The sequence below is a fragment of the Balaenoptera musculus genome, chromosome 2, assembly GCF_009873245.2.
Source record: "Balaenoptera musculus isolate JJ_BM4_2016_0621 chromosome 2, mBalMus1.pri.v3, whole genome shotgun sequence".
NCBI lineage: Eukaryota > Metazoa > Chordata > Mammalia > Artiodactyla > Balaenopteridae > Balaenoptera > Balaenoptera musculus.
In genome coordinates this window covers 53,906,978-53,927,813 of record NC_045786.1, presented here as the reverse complement: position 1 = coordinate 53,927,813, position 20,836 = coordinate 53,906,978, and the positions used below count along the sequence as shown (strand labels likewise).

The window sequence follows — 20,836 nt, the reverse complement described above, 5'->3', positions numbered from 1 at the left end:
CAACCACCAAAACTTACAGAATGTGGCTAAAAGGGGTCTAAAACAGAGGGGAATTTAACATGCTATGTTAAGTATCATTTGTACTGGTTTTTTCAATTATAAGTACTCCCATGGACTTATCAATAAAAGTATTTTTAAATATACTTTAATAAATACATTAATATTCCAAGAAATGAATGTACTATAATACCTAACCATTATGCTAATTTAGCAGCATTTAAGTTATGTTCTATTTTTGCTGTTGTACAAACTCTCTTTGGACACTTTAATCTGTGACTGCATTAAAGATTATTTTCTCAGGATAGATTTATAGAAATGGAACATTCACTCAGAAAGTAGGTATTTCTATGGCTGGCGATACCTGGCAACCTTCTGTTCATTGTGTATGAAGCCATGTCCAGCATCTCACACACGCTGGAAATGTGTGGGAGAAGGAACAGTGGCAGATGTTGTGATTCCACTGCGCTTGCGAGAACCAACACGGGGAGCAGGGGAGAGGAGGACAGTTGTACTCCTTTCTTTCCCATTTTTCTTGCAATAACACAAGTATGTCCAAAGAGTGCTTTTTTTAAAAAAATTATTTATTTATTTATTTATTTATAGTTTGGCTGCATTGGGTCTTCACTGCTGCACGCAGGCTTTCTCTAGTTGCGGCAAGCGGGAGCTACTCTTCATTGCTGTGCACAGGCTGCTCATGGCGGTGGCTTCTCTTGTTGCAGAGCACGGGCTCTAGGCGTGTGGGCTTCAGTAGTTGTGGCATGCTGGCTCAGTAGTTGTGGCTTACGGGCTCTAGAGCACAGGCTCAGTAGTTGTGGCGCACAGGCTTAGTTGCTCCATGGCATGTGGGATCTTCCTGGACGAGGGCTCGAACCCGTTTCCCCTGCATTGGCAGGTGGATTCTTAACCACTGCGCCACCAGAGAAGTCCCAGAGTGCTTTTTTTATAACGGAATTTTTACAAAGCTTGGCCACACCTGTCTGGGAGGAGGGGAAGGTGTCAGTTCAGGTATCATCATGGCAGGTAGTGATGTCACCAAGGAGGAGGGCAACCCCTGAAAGCACCCAAGGAGTAATGCTACCAGGACTTTGCATCCTTTTAACCTAAAGTTATACTGAGGAGGAAGTGTCAGCTCCATTTTAAAGATTAGTGAAAACAAGGCCCCCAGTAAAGTCTTAAATAGGTGAGGCAATGGTTAATGAGCATTGTGACATTATTTGTTCCTTAAAATATACCTTATGTATGTATGCCTTGAGCATGTTTAGGAGGCAGGTGGGCTCCCCTCGAGGGGCCAGGTGTGCAGCCAAGCTCTTGCTCCTGTGGAGTTCACACTCTAATGGGGGGCGGGGGGGCGGTGCTGCAAAACAACCAACAGTGGACTGTGGTGAGTGGTGTCAGAATAAACAGAGCAGGATGCAGGGAAGAGCTCCCTGAGGACACGACACTGGAACCCAGATGTGGATGACACTGTGTGGGACAAGCCAGGGAGCGTGGGGAAGGTTCCAGAAAGGGCAGCTGCCCAGGGCCCTGAAGTGGGCACAGCCCGGAGGCCAATGTGGGGTGGGTGGTGGGGGGCGAGGACAGGAGGGAGGGAGACAGGCAGCAGCCAGCTCGGTAAAGAGCCCCTGTGGCCAGGAGAGGGCTTTGGGTCTTCCTCCGGGTGGGAGGGGAGGCAGGGAGGCTTCTGAGCAGAAGCCTGTGAGATCTGCTTTGGGTTGTAAGGCATCACTGCTGGGTAGAGGGTATGTGGTGCGCGCTGGGGGCAGGGGCGGAGGCACAGGCCAGCTGGGTCAGTGGAGGTGGAGGGGTGACAAGTGAGGGACGCAGGGAGGGAAAACCATCTGGAGCTAGGCTCCATCTATGAAGCAAAGGGGTAGTGAGGACAGCCCCGCCCCCTCCACAGCACAAGCACACCAGAGGCTTAACTGCAGGAGACGCAGTGCCCACAGGCAGTGCCTGGCACCATGCCCCATCCTCCCTGTCTCTTCACTCAGCATATGTCCCCAGATGCCACACCTCTGCTCTACTAATGGGCATCTTCCTGTGGGACCCCTCCCCTTCTCTCACTGCGGGTTGAGGGTCCTTGGTCCAGAACTCTAAGTCTATAATTTTCCCACACCCAATAAGGCATGACACTACAAAATTACCTCTTTTTGTTTTCATTATTAGACCCTTTTAAAATATTAGCTTTAGGAAGCTTCAATATCTAAGAGCTTATGGGAGTCAACATTCCACATCTAAGGAATCCATTTCCTCAGATGCACAAAAGATACCAGAAAACAGTTGGCCGAGCTGACAGTGCTCTCAGAGGACCATCCACCCTCCTCCAGCTTCATGGCTTCGCCATGTGCCAGGCTTCCTGCATCCGACAGCCCATCCGCATCACTCGAAGCTAAAACTGTAATTGGGGTGCATGACGAATCCACAGCGAAATGCAGCCAGACTCCCCACCCACCCACCACTCCCCCCACAGACAGGCTGCACCCTGGGCCCGACCCAGCACCCTCCACTGTGTCTGGACGTCTGGAAGCACTGCCCACACCCACTCCTTCCTCTGGAAGCCCAGCTCATTCCAAAGCTGCGTGTGGCTCGGGCTGCGGGGACCCACCCATACAAGGTACTCGCTGCAATTACATGCCCTTGGGCCATGACTGTAACTGCAGTGTGTTCTGTGTGTTTACGCTCCCTCCAAAAAATGCCAGATTTATTCACAGATGCAGTTAATCTCCTTGATAACATTTTCCAGGGGAATGCTATGGGCGGGCAATTCCTAATAGGGGAGGGAACCACTTTCGGGAGTTCTATAAAAACACACGTCAGCGTGTAGAGATGTGAAAGCAAAGCTGACCCAGCAACATCCTTGAAATACTTGGCAATCAGAGTGTCTTCAAGGATTTTTTCCAAATACCATATGGATTAATGCACCGCGTCTTCTGAGTCTCTATTTATCTACAAGCTCTAACCGAGCCATATGACGTGCCAGGCGCTGTGCCAGGCGTGGGGAGCCAGGGACCATAAGCCAGACTCTCCCTGCACTGAAAGAGGTTCCCGTGGGCACCACCTCACTGCCTGATCAGGTGAAGACCCAGAAGACAAGCTCCGTCAGAGATCTCCAAAGAGCCACACCACCCTCGGCTCTTAACAACTCCTTATTCACCACCTAAATGGAATCCTTTACAAACAGAAAACCAACAAACCTTGCCAACAGAGACAAGTGTCCGTAAGTGACTACGTCAGTTACACTGTGATGAAGTGTCCTCAAAAGCCATGTCCACCCAGAACCTCAGAGCACAACCTTATTTGGAAATAGGGTCTTTGTAAGTTAACATGAGGCCACACTGGAATAGGATGGGTGCTAATCCACTGACTGCTGTCCTTTGTAAAGAAAACAAAGACACAGAGACTCACACAGAGAGAAGACAGCCCTGGTAAGATGAAGATAAAAGCTTAAGCCATGCAGCTACAAGCCAAGGAAAAACACGGGTGGCCAGCAGCCACCAGGAGCTACATGAAGCAAGGTTCCCTCGAGCCTTCAGGGGGAGCACGGCCCTGCCAACAGCTCCATTTCACGCTTCTGGCCCCCAGAACTGTGACAGAATAAATTTCCATTGTTTTAAGCCACCCGGTTTGTGTCCAAACTACCACAGCCACGGTGGAGAGTTGAGCTCCACTTCCTATGCTGACAGAGACCCTGTTTCAGCAGGGCACAGACGTCACAAAGACAGGAGACACTCTGGGCCCATCACAGGGATTCCACACTGGCATCTTTACATCCCAGGTTGCTGATGGGCAGATTCCATTTTTTGTTTTACGATCATGGGAACTATTTCAGATGGGTTCTAGGTTTTTTCCAAGCGCATATCCTTTACATCCGAATCACTCTCCTTTCATGTACTACATGTAAAGCAAAAAAGTAAAACAAAAACGGGCAACCACCAGCCTTCTGCCTAGAGAAGAAATTAAAAGAGCACAATGTACACGTGCATGTTGGCCACGCTCCACAAAGACCTCACGGAATGGAATACTCCTGTCTCTAGAGAATGGAAACCCGGTTCCACAGCAGCCAAGGCGGACTGGTTAGAGGCCAGTTCAGGCTGACTTTCCTATAGGATCCTCAGTTTTATATTCTGAAGAGTCACTTGCCAGTAGAGTACTGCTGCCAAACATTTCTGTTCACTTTGGAGTCAAAATTTAAAAAGAGGGCTTCCCTGGTGGCGCAGTGGTTGAGAATCTGCCTGCCAATGCAGGGGACACGGGTTCGAGCCCTGGTCTGGGAAGATCCCATATGCCCCGGAGCAACTAGGCCCGTGAGCCACAATTGCTGAGCCTGCGTGTCTGGAGCCTGTGCTCCGCAACAAGAGAGGCTGCGATAGTGAGAGGCCCGCGCACCGCGATGAAGAGTGGCCCCCACTTGCCGCAACTAGAGAAAGCCCTCGCACAGAAATGAAGACCCAACACAGCCATAAATAAATAAATAAATAAATAAATTTAAAAAAAAAAAAAACCAAAACATTTAAAAAAAAAAAAAATTTAAAAAGAAAAAATATAAAAGGAATCCCTGCTCTGTGGCCCCCCTAACCCCCACAGGGGCAACACCCCCAGAAGTGGCTCCCCTCTGTGTCAGGGCAGGGACACGGGTACTCAGTCACCAACATCACCAGCTGCTTTCGGGGCTGCGGGAGTCAGTGCAGCCTTTAAGGCAGGAACACAATCCCGGAGTCTTGGGCATCCAGCCCTCCCTCCCTCCCAATCCCTTCCCACTTTTTCTTCCCCCGCAGCAGCTCCTTATGGTATTCCTGCTCCACCTTTCCCAGTGGATCCCTTCATTTCTTCCTCTCTTTCTGCACCCTTTTCTCTTCGCTAATTCTATTCCCTTTCTAACTTCCTTCCAGAGGGCTATCTGAACCAACTACCCCATAAATGTGGTGGCAAAAGAAACACGCCCTGACCACAGAGGTGGCAGTGCCAACATCAAAGAAAGAAGCGTTTAAGGCTCATGGTGTGGGCTGAACTGCTGTAGACATCACTAACACAAGGCAACCAAGTGCAGACACATTTTATTAAACTTGTACCTACCTAGTCAAACACTAAGACATCCTCAAGGCCCTCGCAAACCCCACTTCCTCCAGGAAGTCTTCTTGGGCAGTGCAACCAGGGCTGACCATCCCCGCTATCCTCTCAGACAGCTATGTAATTAATTAGTGCCAACTATGTGCCAGGAACTGTCCTACATATATTCTAGGTATTGGCTCACGTGAGCTGGTCTCCATAGCAACCCTAGGAAATGGGTACCATCATCACCCTTGATTCACAGAGGAGGAGAGTGAGGGCAGAAGTCACTTGCAAAGAACCACACTTCTAGCAAGGCCATCTCTGTGAGCACCTGTCCCTCTGGCTCAGCTGTAAGCCCCTTAAAGACAAAGGCCAATGTTTCACCTTTGTGTCCACAGAACATCTGCAACTGGGCTTCATATGTGTAGATGATGCTGCTGACTTGAGGAACAAAAAGGAAAGGTATAAACTGCAATGCTCTTTAAGCTCTAAGATCTTATTATCTAAAACAGATGGGCACGAATGGGGACAGGACCAGAAACTGTGCACACTCACAGTCACTTGGGTGGAAATCACCTGTCTGCTCCCATTCAGCAGGGGGGGTCCTAGGAAACAGCTGAGGATAGGGGGCAGGCTTTGGGCAAACTGAAGGGGGAACACACAGCAGACCTGGTTAAAAGGGGAGCTGGCAGGAGGGAAGATGGGCAGGGGAGGGCTAAACTAGGTGATGATGCTCTCGGAAGAAAGAACCTGGCTGGGGGCACTGCCCTTGGGCAGTGTGGAGGTCAACAGGAGGGAGAAAGCTGATGGCACCAGTGTTCTCAGGCCTGGGCTCCAACTTCAGCAAGCGGCAGTACCAAACACAGAGGACAGCACCCATCCCAGAGTCTGATTCAGTTGGTGGGGGACAGGGCATTAGAATGTGAACCTCTAACAAGTTCCAAGGTGATGCTGATGATGCTGGTCCAGGGACCACACTTTGAAAACCACTGCGCTAGGGAGTTCTAGCCATAACTTTAGCAGAAGTTGTTCCAGTGTTTCTGTGACATACCACCCTGATGTCTGTCATTATACCCCACATTTAGTCAAGATAAAACTGGGTCTGCTTTGGTCTCTGATTTCAAACAGTATAGGTCCAGCTGCTTTCCAGAAAAGAGGTACCTTCCAGTTGCCGCTAGCCTTCCCTAATAGACCTCATTCTACTCTGTCTGCAAAAGAATAAACCAGCGGGAAGCAAGTTTGTTTTCCTGTGATGGCTGCAAACCAAAGCAGTAAAGGGGAAGTGGAGAAGAGGAAATATTCACCTAGGGAAGCAAATACACTCGGAAAAAGCACCTCTCCAGCTGATTCTGATATGGTCTCCCCAGGAGGGCTTCCCCCCACCCCACCCCCCGCCTACACAGCTAAGAAAGCTAGTTTGAATGGATTAATGTATACGGCAGTAAGACTCATTGTTTTATTAAAAACTCAGACATACTGAGTTTTTTTTTTAATAAATTTATTTATAGATTTATTGATTTTTGGCTGCATTGGGTCTTCGTTGCTGCACGCGGGCTTTCTCTAGTTGCAGCGAGCGGGGGCTACTCTTCGTTGCAGAGCACGGGCTCTAGGCACGCAAGCTTCAGTAGCTGTGACACGTGGGCTCAGTAGCTGTGGCTCGCGGGCTCTAGAGCACAGGCTCAGTAGTTGTGGCGCACGGGCTTAGTTGCTGTGCGTCATGTGGGATCTTCCCAGACCAGGGCTTGAACGCGTGTCCCCTGCACTGGCAGGCAGATTCTTATCCACTGCACCGCCAGGGCAGTCCCATACTGAGATTTTTAACTTTAGTAAATCTCATTAGATATGAAATGGCCTTGAACTTTCAGAGAAATGGTGGTTTAGATAGGAATTATTTTGTCACATGGTTGCCCTTAAGCAAAAATTTATTGAGAGTAAGAAAATATGTAAAAGTACTAAGATGCTACTGGGTGGGGGTTGGGGGGCGGATAACGAATTAAAATAAGAAGAAGAAAGCTGCGGATAGCTAAGGCCAAATGGCCCAGGCATTTAACTCTGGTGGGCACATGTCAGAGAAGCATATAGGTCATCTTTGTTCTACATCCGGGTCGCATGTAGCTGGTCCCATGGGAAGGCCCTTTCGGGAAGTGTGTACTCCATCTGGGTCCAGTTTTCTTGAGGTTTGGCAGGTTCTCATTTGGCCTGATTCAGACAAAACAGAAACTCGGATACTCTGATTTTTCAATGTGAAACCAACATACTCAAATTGCTTATTACTCAGCAGTAAGAATCTCAGAGGCCTAACGAACACTTCGGAATGTACTCTTCATCTCACATCAGGTCACGTGCCTGCAAAAGGCAGGCACGAAACACAGTCCCAAGTAAGCTCAGCTCCTGCACAAGCCTCAGCTTCTTCAGGAGCCAGAGTGAAGGTCCTGGACCTGGAGGTTCCAAACGGCCTGTGACAAATTCACATCCCCAGCAGAGCCACACCTGGGTTGGGTGACAACTTCCCAAGCCTCAGTGTGAAAGCCCAAGGTGGCCCTGGCTTGAACCAGATTTTAGATCATCCCAACGACAGCCTCAGGGCTCGGCTCTGTGCTTAAGGCCACCCTTCAATCTCCATTCTAGCACAAACAATATTTTTATTTTATTGAAGTATGATTGGTTAACAATGTTGTGTTAATTTCTGCTGTACAGCAAAGTGACTCAGTTATATGTATAAATACATTATTTTTCATATTCTTTTCCATTACGGTTTATCACAGGATATTGAATATAGTTCCCTGTGCTATACAATAGGACCTTGTTGTTTATCCATTCTATATATAATAGTTTGCACCTGCTAATCCCAAACTGCTAATCCATCCCTCCCCCCCAAATAATTTTATTAATCCAACAACAGGGATTGTTACTCAAATGCAGATCAAGTTTTGATTTTCTGCAGCTTTAAACGCCTCTGCAATGGAGTCCCTTGTAGCCTCTTCAGGGAAGTGTCCCGCTGAGAGTTAAGGCTCTTGATTAATGATATTGCGTGTGGTACTTCCTTTAACCTATTTCCCCTGAGCAAATTGGGAAACGGCGGGCATGTCTCCAAGATATTGTTCTAGAAGTAGCCTTTCTCTATAGTTAGAAATCAAGGTCCTTACAGAGGCATTTCCTATTGAGAACTTCCTCACCTTTCCACAGGACTGCGAGACACCTGCCCCTGTTCTTATTTCCTGGGAGTGAATGTCTCTGGATGAAAGCTTGTTTATTTTAGGAACATCCCATGCAGTGTAGTGTTTCTGCACAGTATCCATCTCTTGTAAATATGTTAAAAATGTGTATTTACATAGGTGTCAACTGTGACATAGCAATATGCTTTTATCCAAGACCAATTCTTTCTAGAAGACACTGGCTATCCCTCAGCATCCAGTTACAATCCTGATCTCAAAGACAAAGGGCTGGGATATTCCCAGGACTGAGCCCGGGTTAATAAGAAACTCCAGGGTGTGTGCATTAGTGCATCCCTTCCAACATCATTATCTGAATTACTCATAACAATAAGATAAAAGGACATTAAGGGGGCTTCCCTGGTAGCGCAGTGGTTAAGAATCCGCCTGCCAATGCCAGGGACACAGGTTCGATCCCTGGTCCGGGAAGATCCCACATGCCATGGAGCAACTAAGCCTGTGTGCCGCAACTACTGAGCCCATGTGCCACAACTACTGAAGCCCGCGCGCATAGAGCCTGTGCTCTGCAACAAGAGAAGCCACCGCAATGAGAAGCCCACACGCTGCAAAGACAAGTAGCCCCTGCTTGCCACAACTAGAGAAAGCCTGTGCGCAGCAGCAAACACCCAACGCAGCCAAAAATAAATAAATTTATTTTTTTAAGAAAGGACATTATTAAGATAAAATTCTATGGGATATTTCCAGGCATTAATTTAAGCTAATATTCCCGAGTGTTTTATAGTTTCCTTATAACCAGAGAACCAAGTCACCTCAAAGTCAGGTATGGAATAACAGCAAGATTCTTCTATTTGCCCTTAATTACAGTTATTCACAAGGTATATATGCTTATACCCACACCCATAAGAGATGTTGTTACCCAAGCGCTTCATCTCTGCTGGGACGTGTAATGTCTGACACTACCACTCCCTGGGAAGAGTGGCAGCACATCTCTCCCCATCTTGCTGCAATGGCAGAGCAACATGAGGGAACAGGCACCCCTTCAGAGACCATGGTCCCGGCAGCCTCACAGTCCCACTGTCTGGATCCTAGGAATATTGAATTTCTGTGTCTCCTTTTCATATTTAATAATTATAGTACTTAATAACAAAATGATCATTTTTAAACTTTTTGTTTTAAAATAATAATAGAGTCACAGGAAGTTGCAAAGAAATGTAGAGGGAGGGCCCATGCACCCTTCAGCCAGCCTCCCCCATGTTAACATCCTGCATTTCTGCATAACCAGAGTACAATATTGAAACAAGGAAACTGACAAGGTATAACCTACAGAGCTTATGCAGATTTCACCAGCTTTAAGCGCACTTGTGTATGTATATGTGTACTTCTATGTGATTTTCCATGTGTAACCTCTTATAAACACCACATCAAGATACAGTACCCCCTCAATGCTACCTCTTTGTAGCCACACCCATCCTCCCCATCCCTAACCCCTGACAACCACTAATCTGTTCCATAATTACGTTATTTCACAAATGCTACGTAAATGGGATCATGCAGCATGTTTCATTCTGGAATCAGCTTTTTGCACTCAGTAAAATGTCCTTGAGGCCCATCCAAGTGGTTATGTAACAACAGTTCATTCCATTTTATTGCTGAGTAGCATTCCAAGGTGTGGATGGACCACAGTTTGTTTAACCATTCACCCGTTGAACACCTGGGTTGTTTCCAGCTTCGGGCTATTATGAATAAAGCTGCTGTGTACACTCGTGTACAGATTTCTGTGTGAAAATAAATCCTCATTTCTCTGGGGTAAAAGCCCAAGAGTACAGTTGGGTTCATAGAGAAATTCTATTTATGGTTTTAAAAGGATTATTTCCCAAAGTGGATGTATTTTACAATCCCACAAGCAATACTTGAGACATCCAGTTTCTCTGCATCGTGGCAACATTTGGTGTTATCACCATTTTTGTTCTTGCCATTCTAGTAGATGTACAGTGATATCTCCTGGTGGTTTGAATTTGCATTTCTCTATTATCTAAGGATGCTTAACGTTTTCCATGTGCTTACTGCCACCTGCATATCTTCTACAGTGAAATGTCTCCTCATTTCTTGCTCATTTTCAAATTAGGTTTTTTTAATGTTCAATTTTTAGAGTTCTTTATATATTCTGAATACAAGCACTTTGTTGAGTATGTGATTTGCAAATATTCTCTCCCAGTCTGTAATCTGTCTTCTCTTTTTCTTAACAGGGTCTTTGTGCTCGCTTCGGCTGCACATATACTAAAATTGGAACGATACAGAGAAGATTAACAGGGTCTTTCCCACAGCAAATGTTCTTAATTTTGATGAGGTCCAATTTATCAACTTCTCCTTTTATGGATGATTCTTTTGGTATCAAGTCTAAGAACTTTGTGCCTAGTCCTAGGTCCTGAAAAAAATTTTTCAAAATGTTTTCTTCTAGAAGTTTTGTAGTTTTACATTTAAATCTATGATTTTTCTGGAGTAAATTTCTGTATGAGGTGTAAAGTTTAGGATTTTTTCCTTTCTTTCTTTCTTTTTTTTTCTTTTTGGGCCTCTAGATATTCAATTGCTCCTACACAATTTCTTGAAAGGCTATACATTCCTGCATTGAATTGTTTTTGGTTCTTTGCCAAAAATTAATTGGACATATTTGTGTGGGTTTATTTCTGAGTTCTCTATTCTGTTCCTTTGATATATGTGACTATCCTTTTGCCAATACCACACTATCTTGAATTCTGTAGCTCTACAGCAAGCATTAATATTGGGAAGAGTGATTCTTCCCATTTTATTCCTTTTCGTAACTGTCTTAGCTATTCTATGACCTGTGCTTTTCCACATAAATATCAGAATAAGCCTGCCTATGTCTACAAAAAGTTTGCTGAGATTTTGATAGGAATTGTGTTAAACCTAAAGATAATTTTAGGGGTAATTGACATCTCCATTACAATGCTCCCTCCAATCCATAAACATGGTATGTCTCCACATTTACCCTGATCTCTTTTCATTTCTTTCATCAGCACTTTGTAATTTTCCTCATGCAGATCTTGTATGAGCTTTATTAAATTTATATCTAAGTATTTTATTTTCTTTGGAGCAATTATAAATGGTAATGTGTTTATGATTTCAGTTTCCACTTGTCCATGGTCAGTGTATAGAAATGCAATTGATTTGTATATGTTGATCTTGTATGCTGTAATCTTAATGAGCTCATTTATTAGCTCTAGGATTACTAGTTTTTTTGTTTTTGTTTGGTTTGGCTTGGTTTTGGTGGTAGATTCCTTAGTATTTTCTTCATAGGTAATCATGTTTGCTGCAAATTAAGTTTTATTTTTTCTTTCCAACCTGTATGCATTTTGTTTCTTTTTCGTATCTTATTGCAGTGGCAAAAACTTCTAGTACTGTATCAAGTAAGAGTGATGAAGCTAACATTCTTGTCTGTTCTCATTCTTAGGTGGGGAGGCATCAGTCTTTCACCAGTAGTATGATGTTAACTCTGGGATTTTTGTACATGCAATAGGAAGGCACCTCCCCAGGTTGCCTTCCACTGTGGTGTGGGTGGGTGGGCAGACACCCCTGGGCCTGGGTCTCCTTATGCTACTGGGTGGAGAGCAGGGCACCCAGAGCTGTGCCAACACTGCTCCTACAGGAGCATCAGTGCCTGCTGGTGCCCTGTGTGGGATGGGGCTCTCCTAGGTCACTGTTGGGCTTCCCCTTTGGCCACAGAGCCTTTTTTGTTTTTGTCTATACTTGCTGGCAGTTCTGGTTACAGGACTCTCCATGCCCAGGCTGGATGTACATGGGAGGTAGAAAGGAGACCCAGAGAATTCACCGTGCTATCATACTTCAAGTTCTCAGGTCCCCAGCCAGTCTGCCTTCTTCTCTCAGCTTCCAGTGTTCTTTGACTGTTGTCTGTTGAATTATTTCCAGGATTTGGTTGTAGGGGAGGAGTTAGGAAAAGTGAATCTACACCATCTTGTTCTGGAACCAGGAAGTCTCTGTTTTTCAATTTTTCTACCATGTTTCAATGAACTGCGAGAAACTAAACCATCAGTTTACTTGTATTTTTGAGATATTTCTATAAGAAATGCATCATTTTCATATTGTGATAAATAGAATTTACATAATCTATATATATGATTAATGTCAGCAGTCTTTAAGGTCTCAGACACAAATGTCATCTCCGATTTTATAAGGTGTCTTTTACAGCTAGAACTCTGACTCTATTATCAAGTAGTTTTATTTAACTATTAAAATTGTCTTCCTCCACCATCCAGAATTTCAAAACCTAGTGTTCTAAACAGCTACAGGAGATGCCAACAATTTAAAGTTGGAGCGGAGGTACAAAATAAAACCATGCAAACTCCTGTCTACCCGAGTCACTCCACACACTTCCCCACTCCCCCACCCCCGGTGCCAGACAGCAGGTGCGAACCCAAGGAGCAAAGGCTCATCCTCCACCCCTCATCGGCCCGAGGTGTGGCTGGGGCATCTCAAGTCGTTCCTCACCACTCAAACCCACATCAGTGTGCACAGAGGGTTCCAGGGGGCCACACCTCTGGGGATGTCAAACTTCAAAACAGAAAGCTGGAGACAGAAGGCAACTCTTCCACGTGAGCAGACAGAGATGCGATTAAACGGCAGGGAGTAGAATACCTTCTCTAAGAAACTGACTGAACTTTGCCTCTGCATAGACCGAATAGCTGATGTTCCCAACTCATTGCCTAGATTTGGTACAGAAAAGACATGCTCCTTTCTTGGGGGGTGGGAGTGGGCGTGGCAGGTTGACACTTGCATCCCTTATGACAGCAAATGTGCACGTGCACACAGACACACACGTGTGTGCACCATCAGCTCTTTTAGGCACATATGAATGAAGACAGCTTCTTTCAACATCTTTCCCTAAGCCCTGACCCCGCAGATTTCCATCTACTCAGATTTCACCCCAGCCCTTTGAGGATGTTCAAGAAGAACTCATCCCCCAAATAAAGACAGATGCTGGGCCACCCACATGACACTCCCAGTGTTTGAACTCTCACAGTCAATCATGCCAAGCCCACAGCTCCTGCCACAGACCCCACTAATTCCAGAAGCAATTTCTGGATGCTGTTTCTGGTTGATACCAGAAACTCTAAATTCACAAACACTCAACAGACACTGTCAGAAAGGGCTGGAGTCTCCTTTTCACTTTTCTCCACCTTCCCATGGCCTTAAAGCATAGTTTTGAAGTATTTGTCTAAAACAACAATGTCCCCCTCTGCCAAAACCATGACAAAGCCCACCACACTAGGAACTTTTGCTCAAGATAAATCAAGTGGAGATGACACCTTACTTTACTATCACTCCAAGTAATATGAAGGAGCCAAAATGTGAGAAACAAATGACACAAGGCCACAAAGCACACAGGGATTAAAAAATGCCTTTGTCATACACTTTGATAGCATGTTTATTATTTCTCATTGGTTGTATGTCATAACATTACAATTTGAATGCTTTCAAAAAGGGAGAGAATTTGCCATTCAGTGGAAATGACCTTGAGATAACAAATCCTGGAGTTTCTCTGTACATTCCACCTCTGGCCAGCTGGACCCTCTACAAAGAGGAGGATTAATAAACTCCAATCTCAAGTTAAATTATGACGCAAATCAAAGGAACTTTTATGGGCCTGAACAAGGGTAATGAAGCTTAAGAAATATTTTTCTACACATCCATTTTCCTAATATATTCGTTTTTATGATGTCCTATTTTTAAAGGGATATATTAATTTCTCAGGTAATCAAAAGGGAAATAAGTTGTTTTCCTTTAAAAACAATTTCTGTGTTCCTGAAAGCTTTCAAAATGTAGATAGAGTAAGAACTCACTTATTAGTAAAAGAAGGTTGAAAACCAGCCTCTTTCAGAAAGGGCTTCACGATCATGCAGTGAGAGTGATGGGCACAGCCCCACCTGTCCCCTCACCACGGCCCCCCGCCACTCCACGCACTCTGATTGGCGGGGGGGGGACAGGGGTCCATCCCTGTCCACACCTTGCCCATCCCGCAGGGCTGCAGGCAAGCGATGGGGCGGGCACATTGGTCCTGCTCCTGCAGCAAAGCCACCAGCACTGTAGACCTGCAGACTCACCCTCTGGGGACAGGCCTAGCCCCAACTGTAAAATGAGACGTGGAACAGGGGTGGGGCCATGCGGGCAGGGATGGTGTGACAGCCTCAGGGACATGGAATGATCTCAACTCCTCCCTGTCTTCAGTGACAGATTTTAGGTCCACTGGGCCCTCCCCGTCTTCCTCCAATCACCAGTCACCACATGCCTCTGATTTGACCAAAAGGGACACAGCCCAGAACAAGGGCCCCATCAAAAGGGTGGAAGTGACCCAGGAGAAAGCCCCAAATGCAGGGAGATGGTGGCACCTCCATCTGACGAGGTGGAACTCACCAAGCAAGACCTTGGCTGGAGATTCTCAGGAGCTGTAAGACACCCTGGGCTCTGACCGTGGGGAATCAAAGCGTGAACAAGGATGGAGACTCTGAACACCAGCAAGGATGACAGAGGCGAGAAAGGTGCCAAAGGCGGCAAAGACCAAGTCACACCTGCAGAACCGCAAAGTCAGCAGGCCCTTTCTCCTGCACGTGTGGGCATCAGGACATCCCAGTGATGCGGCAACAGTGACACCTGGTGCCTCCACCTGTGTGCACTGCAGTGAGCCGACAGCTGTGCCTGGGCGGCCAGTAAACAGAGCTGCCTCTGGACCCAAAGGAATCTCAAGCTCAAAGATAAAGGGCGGGATGATATCCAGGCAACAGGACCATGAGGGAGCACCTGACCCAGGCTAAGTTGACAGCAGTGCCCCCAAGTCTGCAGGTGTGTAGTTGGGGGAGACAGGTGTGGTTACGGATACATCGGCTGGGCTCCTGGAGACCTGTCTGTTGGCAGCACCACCTGAAGGTAAAGGGCTGAAGCAACCTCCTTAGTTCATGGGAGCCACACAAAAGCTAACGGTGGGGAAAGACCCCATAGTGCATGCTGCCTAGATGCACCCTGACTGTGCCATCCTGAATACATAGATACAGCCCCTGGAAACCAGGGCATCCAAATGAAATCCATGCAAAACATCCCCATAAAGGTCAAGCACAAGATACTCAAGCAAATACTTGTATACCCATGTTCATAGCAGCATTACTCACAACAGCCAAAAGGTGGAAGCAACCCAAAAATGTCCATCACCAGCTGAATGAATGAACACAATGGGGTCTACACATACTCCCTGAATATCATTCAGCTTCAAAAAGGAAGGAAGTTCTGACACATGCTACAATACGGATGAACTTTGAGAACATTATGCTAAGTGAAATAAGTCAGACACAAAAGGACAAATTTGTATGATTTCACTCATGTGAGGTCAAAGAGACAGAGAGTAGACTGGTGGGTGCCCAGGACTGGAGGAGGCAGGAATGAGTTGTTGTTTAACGTGGATAATTTCAGTTTGGGAAGATGAAAAAATTCTGCAGGTGATGCTGATGGTTGCACAACAATGTGAATGTAATTAATGCCACTGAACTGTACACTTACAAATGGTTAAATTGGTAAATGTTATGTGTATTTTACCACAATAAAAAGGTTTTAAAAGTAAAGCACAGGAAAGAGCACACTGGAGAGTAGGTGGCCAGTGTGCCCATGCGGCGTGGCTCAGGCTGCCCAGTGTGAACTGACAAGCCATCTGTGCCCAGAAAGTGGACACAGCCAGACACCCAGCATCTCACAGGCCACGACCACCAGACGGACCTCATGGCACACAGGGAAGGACCGTCCCTCTGTGAACAGTGGGCATTAGCAGTGCCTGAGGTTCTTTAAAGGTTCCTAAGTGGCCCTGGATAAATAAAAGAAATCCCGAGAATGAACTGGACTGTGCATCTGAACACATGCAACGCTCTCCAGTGAACTAAGATAAACAGAAGGCCACCTGAGGATGCTCCAGGGCATGCTCATACACAAAAACACACCATCACTGGGGTGCAGAAAAACATCACCACTTTTATTTGTAATTGCTATTTACCTTACTTTTAAATTCACTTATATATTCATGCATTGCATTACATGTCTATGATTTATACATAAATAAGTCCATCTTGAGCACACACACACAAGTGCTTGTGACTTAGAAGGGTGTGAGATCAAAAAAGTTTGGAGATTACTGCTCAAATGAACCAGCTACACTGAAAAGAATGTCCATTACAACATTTAAACTTTTCTAAAAAGCATACATGCTCTTGGTCATTAACCCTTGGTAAATTCTGGGCCCTGGCATGTGTAAGGATAACTATCTGGTTTCAGACACTTTCTCAAAAGCCTGAAATAATTAAACAGCTGGAGCCTTATCCGCACCCACACACAAGATGAAAATGGCCCTGGATACTCACGTAGGGTAGCACACGGCCAGCATGTGGCTGGTGGCCCTGGGTAGCGTCACCTGGGATCCCAGAGCCCAGAGCCATCTGTCCCACCCCCCAGGTGCACCCCCTCTGAGCCGAGACCTCCCTCTCTGGGCCACCATTTCCTGAGAGGGTCAATGAAGAATTTATCAGCACCTCCAGGGCTGGCTGTGAACTTCCCACACAAATTCATAAAAACTCTGAAGAGTATACAGTGCTAGAGACATGTATGATGTCTTATCACTAAATATTTCAACTGAAAAAACAAGTAAACACCTCTTTCCCACTCTACCATGTCCTCATGCCCCACTCAGCAAACGTGGAATTCTCAGGTATCATCAGCTGATTTCAAACAGCTACAGATGTTTTCAACTGAAACTAGATAAATTGATAGGAACACACAAAAGGCTATGGTTCAAGAACTTGGTATTTGTTTGTCAGATCCTCCCGTCAACAGGGATGTGTTCATTTCCTGTGGCTGCTGTAACAAATCACCACAACTCAGTGGCCTGAAACAACACAAAAGTGTTATCATACAGTTCTAGAGGTCAGGAGTCTGATATGGGTCTCGTGGGGACAAAACCGAAGTCTCGGCAGGGCTGTGCTCCTTCTGGAGGGTGTAGGAGACAGGGTTTCTTTGACTTTTCCAGCTCCCAGAGGCCACCCACACTCCGCAGGTTGGGAACCCTCCCTCCATCTTCACAGCCAACAACAGTCAGTTGAGTCCTTCAAACGTTGCATCTCCCTGCCCTCTCTTCCTCTACCTTTAAAGACTGGTGATGAGACTAAGGGCTCACCAGAATAATCCAAAATAATCTCCCCATCTCAAGGTCAGCTGATTAGCAACCTTAATTACATCTGTAACCAACCTTAATTCCCCTGTGCCACGTAGCCTAACAGAGTCACAGATTCTGGGGATTAGGATGTGGGCATCTCTAGGGGGCTGTTATTCTACCAACAGGCATTCATTGTGTCACGACTCAGGTATCACAAGGATTAGTTCACTCATTAGATCAAAGATGCTGAGGCCCTGTCACAGCATCACAGCAGGGGCAGTGAGGACTGGCTGGTCCCAGAGAGCAGGACAGGACAGAGCATATGGAGCAGAGGAAGGGCACAGACACCCAGGATACAGAGGAGGGACTCCTGCTCCAGGTATGAATGGCAGCAGGAGGGAGCGGTTAATAGGCCTTGGAGAAAAGGGCTGGGGATGGGGAGAGGGTGCTGGGGCAGAGGGGCTACAGGTGTGTGCAGCACAGCGGAGAGTAGGTGGCCCGGGACCTTGTGCACAGAGGTCCAGGGCTGCAGCTCAGCATGCAGGGTGCAGATGACATCGGGATTAATCAAGAGGTTCCAAGAGTCAAAGAAAAAGATGTAACATTTATAAACCGAAAAAGACAGCTCTGGTGGCAATGAGGAGGGGAGACCACAGGAGAGGTGCAGACGAAGCAGGAGTAGCTAAGTTAGGAGGTGAAGTCAGACACACAAGAAAGCTGAAGAGGGCCTGGGGTAGTAGCTGTGTGGAGACACATCTTAATGTAGGGTTACTGTTACTCAGGTGTGGGGAAGCCAACAGATCAGGAGACACTGCCAGTGAAAAGATAGTTTGTTTCTCAGTTCCCAGGAGGAGAGGCCACGGGGGAAGCACCACGGCAGTCAGGAGGCAGAGGAGTGGGGGGAAAACGTGGGCAAGAGACTTCACTGTGGTTTCCGTGGGAAGGACAGGGTGAGGCAGGGTAACCAGGCTCAGGAATAGTATCAGTAGGCTCTGGGACATAGGGGCTGTCCTCAGCTGTCTGCTACCTGGCCCTGAGGGTTTGGGGGCCCTGAGTGTGACAGCCTGATAAAAGGGTGTGTAGGGTGTGGGCTCTGGATTGGTTGGTTTGCATATGAAAGACACACTCACTGGCCAGTCCTTTGCTCTCTCTAGGAATTGGCTGGTCCTGGGAGGAGCCATCCACCCACAGGTGGCAAAGGCCAGATGTCAAAGCCTCTGAACAGAGGGCTTCCCGGTGGCGCAGTGGTTGAGAATCTGCCTGCCAGTGCAGGGGACATGGGTTCGAGCCCTGGTCTGGGAAGATCCCACATGCCGTGGAGTAACTAGGCCCGTGAGCCACAGTTACTGAGCCTGCGTGTCTGGAGCCTGTGCTCCACAACAAGAGAGGCCGCGACAGTGAGAGGCCCGCGCACCGCGATGAAGAGTGGCCCCCGCTTACCGCAACTAGAGAAAGCCCTCGCACAGAAATGAAGACCCAACACAGCCATAAATTAATTAATTAATTAACTAAAAAAAAAAAAAGCCTCTGAACACAGACAATTAAAAAACAAGGGCCTGAAGAAGCAGGGACTGACTTAAGATGTCACTGTATGCAGTGATTGGGATCAGAGCCAAGAGTAACAGACATGGCGGTCCCTGCAGCAGCCCACCCCTCCTCCAGCCCTGCAGCACTGTGAAGGAATTCCCATTAAGTCACAGAAGATCAATGAGACAGAAAACAGGGTGAAAAGAAAGTAAGGCCAGAAGCAGGGCAGTTACAGCGATCAGTGGGGAGTACCCACAGAACCAGGAAGACGCCCCTGCCATGGGGCAGCCACAGCCCCGGGACTCAGCCCCACCCTGATGCTCAGCTGATGTGAAGGAGTCCCGGGCCTGGCGCCCTGGCCTAGCGTCAAGCCTGTTAAAGAGGCAACACAGCAACCAGACCTCAACGTAATGAATCAAACATTCCACCCCGCTTAAAAGCAATGATTTTTCTTTCCAAAAACAAAAAAACAAAAAACCACTGTAAGTGGAAAACGTTACAATGCCAGTCTCAACATACCAGGAACAGTTGCACACATCTGATTTGACTAGTCTGTCACGGCAAAATAAAGAAAGTAAAAGAATGAGGATGATAACTGCAATATGGAATGCTAGGGCCTAGGCTGCTACCAATTAGTCATGAGAAACAAGACACATCTACTAAACTATCGTGCCGTTTAGCACAAGTACTCTTTTATAAAATAAATACATGCTGTGTGTATCCTGAGGCTGTTAAATGAAGAGGGAACAAATCGCTTGCACACGTTTAAAGATGGCTTGTTTGTTCAGAGACAAAAGCTGAGAGCATCCCAAGAGGAACGCTGCCTCCCTCCCAACAACCCACTCTCTTCCTGCCATGTCTTTTTGCCTCAGATCGCTCTGAGCTTTCTGAGTCAACAGATTTCCTGAGCCACTGGTCCTGAAGATGACCGGGATAGAGAAAGTGGATGGATTTTGTAACTGAAATGAAAATGATTTCCAACTTGGCCAAGGGCAAGGGGAGAGGTCCCATCTGTGTGTCCGCCCGGGCGCTGGAGAGAACAGCACTAGACTGGGAGATGGCCACACCCTGCGTAATCCCGGGGCACCCTCCTCCGCCCACTCACCGTCCGGAGAAGACCCTGCATCTGGGCACCACCCGAAGGAGGCTGGCAGGACACGAAGCCAGGGCGGCTCAGGTGGGATCCACCTGCATGTGCCACGCCCGCGTCCCCATCTGCAGCTGACCCATGGGGCAGATGCCGCCAAGAGCCCCAAGGTCACATCTGACAAAGGAGAGAACTTGGAACCAAAACTGAACTCTCCTGAACTTGGTTTTCTTTAGCTGTCATGGAAGCACACAGAAACACAGGGCGGGACAGAAGAGCAGTGAAAAGCGCCTGGTGACAGCTTGGGCTTCCTCCCATTCCGTTAACCCCTCAGATACTAGAGTCCTTTAGGAGCAGAAATTTCCATCAGAAAAGCACTGATGGGACTTCCCTGGTGGTCCAGTGGGTAAGACTCTGAGCTCCCAATGCAGGGGTCCCGGGTTCGATCCCTGGTCAGGGGAACTGGATCTCACATGCATGCAGCAACTAAGAGTTCACATGCTGCAACTAAGGAGTCCGCATGCTGCAACTAAGCTCCATTGCAGCCAAAATAAGTAAATAAATATTAAAAAAAAGAAAAGAAGAAGAAAAATTAAGGCAGATCCTGAGCTGACGGGACGTTCCTACTCTTCTAAGCTCTGGAATCTCAGAAGGGCCATGAAGTACTCTTCTGAGGAGCCCTGCACGCAGGTCACTCCTGGAGGAAGCCACCCTGGCTGCTCAAGACTTGTTCTCCTTTTGAAAACCAAGGACCTACTGTAGGTTGTTGTTGCAAATAGGTCA

General features: G+C 46.9%; 1 protein-coding gene and 1 non-coding gene across 2 annotated transcripts in view; one reads left to right on the top strand and one right to left on the bottom strand.

Moving 5' to 3' along the window:
• ATP10A (ATPase phospholipid transporting 10A (putative)) overlaps positions 1-20,836 on the bottom strand; it is a 177,775-nt gene that overhangs the window by 147,864 nt on the left and 9,075 nt on the right.
• On the top strand, positions 10,476-10,581 carry LOC118891422. Its single transcript, XR_005018998.1, has one exon. It is a non-coding gene; the product is annotated as a U6 spliceosomal RNA (small nuclear RNA).